Here is a 2,753-nt window from a genome sequence, read left to right as displayed (position 1 = left end):
GATGCTCTGGACAATGTTCTCCTGTGAAACCTTGAGTCCTGGAGTTCATGTAGATGTTAATATGACATGTCCCACCCACCTAAACACTGCTGCAGACCATCAAGCCCGCTTCATGGACACAGTGTTCACTAAGAGCAGTGTCCTCTTTCAGCTTGCACTATAAAGGGTCTGTTACTAACAGCTTGCCATCAGTTTAAAGGGATAATTGTTGGGAAATCTCTAAAGTTCCTCCTGATGTGGCATCGGATTGTGAAGTCTTTATCTGTGCTGTGGTTCACCTGCTGCTCGTACACAAACATGTCTAATGCGTCTCCAGCTGAGAATGTTGTCCATTTAGTCATTCTGACGATGACATTGATGTCAAGACACACAGACACATTCTGTCTCTATCTCAGTCTCTCTCTCTCTCTCTCTCTCTCTCTCTCTCTCTCTCTCTCTCTCTCTCTCTCACACACACACACACACACACACACACACACACACACACACACACACACACACACACACACACCCCTGTGAGGACTTTCCTTTGACTTAATTGGAATAAATAATAAATGAAACTTATTTAAACTAACTAAATTAACCTTAGTAGAAAAAAAGAATCATTCAATTTAAAAGCTGATGATTTCCTTAAGAATATCACTAGAAGGTCAGGACGGTCTGTGGGGACGTCTGGTCCTTACTAAGGTATAAACACACGTTCACATTCATTCACACAGCACTAGTGGGAAGAAGAAAGGGCTGGTAAACAACTCTGTTCTCTCCATACAGCACAAACGAAAGAAAAGAACTGAAGAATGGAGAGAAAAAGAAAAGAAGGAACAGATCATGCCCATTATCCACCGAAGAGCTGATGTACATCAACAGGGGAGAGAGAGAGAGAGAGAGAGAGAGAGAGAGAGAGAGAGAGAGAGAGAGAGAACCATTGCCACATGAACACAGTGAATTCTGTTGATATTAAAGTTCACCTGAAAATGATCATTTGACTTTTTTATGATAGTCACTACAGCTTCACACTGGATGAACGATATCTGATGAAATAAATAATAGTTTATATTCTCTTCAGGAACACTGAGGACATGTCCACACTAATCAGGATATATTTGTAAACGGAGTTTACGTCTAAAAACGCTCCGCATCCACATCATCATTTTCAAACGTTTTCCAAAAGTTTCTCATTCACACTGAAATGTATGCTAATGCTAACAGTACATCTCCCTACTGCGCATGAGGAACGACCTGCGTCATGTCCTCTAGGCCTTTATGTACTTTTGACTGCATCACATGACTAAAAATACGTCACAGTATTCAAAAGCCTCCGTCTTCACAGTCCACACTAAGACGGCGTTTTCCAACAGCTAAGTTTTGGTTGACTTAAAACGCCGTCTCGGTGTGGACTAAAGGCCAAAACGGAGAGAAAAATATACGTTTTCAAAGGAAAACATATTAGTGTGGACATCAGCTGTCTCATCCAGTTCCTGTGTGTAGAACAGAGGATAGTGTTGATTTCTGTTTATAGAATTGTACAAACCTCCTCATGAATCTCTCTCTCTCTCTCTCTCTCTCTCTCTCTCTCTCTCTCTCTCTCTCTCTCTCTCTCTCTCTCTCTCTCTCTCTCTCTCTCTGTTTCTCTCAAGGCTAGTTGGAGGTTCTGCTCATTAATTGGCCACTGAACATGAACAGTCACAAGTCACAAGCAATTCTATATCTGTAATTGCAATAGTTACATTAATGTAATATAACGCTCTGTGTGTGTGTGTGTGTGTGTGTGTGTGTGTGTGTGTGTGTGTGTGTGTGTGTGTGTGTGTGTGTGTGTGTGTGAGAGAGAGAGAGACAGCGGCTGTCCTTTACTAAACCTCTTCACAAAACCTCACTGACGTTCGTCTCAGCGCTTGTACAGGTTCGACCTTTAGGCTGCACTGTTTAAAGGTCAACAAAAACACAGTAAGCAAAGAGAGAGAGGTGGAGAGGAAAAGGGGATACAAAGAGATGAGAGAGGAGGCACCGGTAAAAGAGAAGCCAAGAGAGGAAGACGACGATGAAGAGATCAGAGGAGAGGATGAGAGAGAGGAGAGGAGAGGGGGTTGCTGGTTGGCTTGGTTTTAGGGGATAGAGTTAGGGTTAGACGGGAAATAGAGGAGACGAGAGAGAGAGAGGAGTAGAGGGAGAAGAAGGATAATGTAGTGATAGGTGGTTCGGGAGATGGTAGAGAGCGCTGATAAGGGGGTGTAGGGAGGACATGAGAGGGATGGGACGGGCTTAGGTTAGGGAAGTGATGGTGTTTTCAGGGGTTAGGAGAGGGGGGAGAGGAGAGAGAGAGGAGGAGGAGAGTGAGGGGAGGTAGGGAGGAGAGAGAGAGAGGCCCCGAGAGAGAGAGAGAGAGAGGGGGGGGGGGGTGGGGGGGTTATTAGGGGGAGAGGGAGAGAGAGAGAGGAGAGAGAAGGAGAGGAGAGAGAGCGAGAGGGAGGGAAAGGGAGAGAGGGGAGAGAGGGAGAGGGGTGTGGTTAGGGAGAGAGAGAGAGGGAGAGAGAGGGAGGGAGAGAGAGTGAAAGAGAGAGGGAGAGAGAGAGAGAGAGAGAGAGAGAGAGAGAAAGGGAGAGAGAGAGAGGGGGGGGGGTTAGGGAGAGAGACAGAGAGAGACAGAGAGAGAGAGAGAGAGAGAGAGAGAGAGAGAGATAAGGCAGAAGGAGCCCCTTACTCTAATGGAACACTCCTATCATGAACCACATGAACGATATAATTAGAGGATGTAA

This window comes from Tachysurus fulvidraco, chromosome 5 (genome assembly GCF_022655615.1).
Source record: "Tachysurus fulvidraco isolate hzauxx_2018 chromosome 5, HZAU_PFXX_2.0, whole genome shotgun sequence".
Taxonomy (NCBI): domain Eukaryota; kingdom Metazoa; phylum Chordata; class Actinopteri; order Siluriformes; family Bagridae; genus Tachysurus; species Tachysurus fulvidraco.
The sequence above is the reverse complement of the archived record's forward strand: the minus strand, read 5'-3'. Positions refer to the sequence as shown.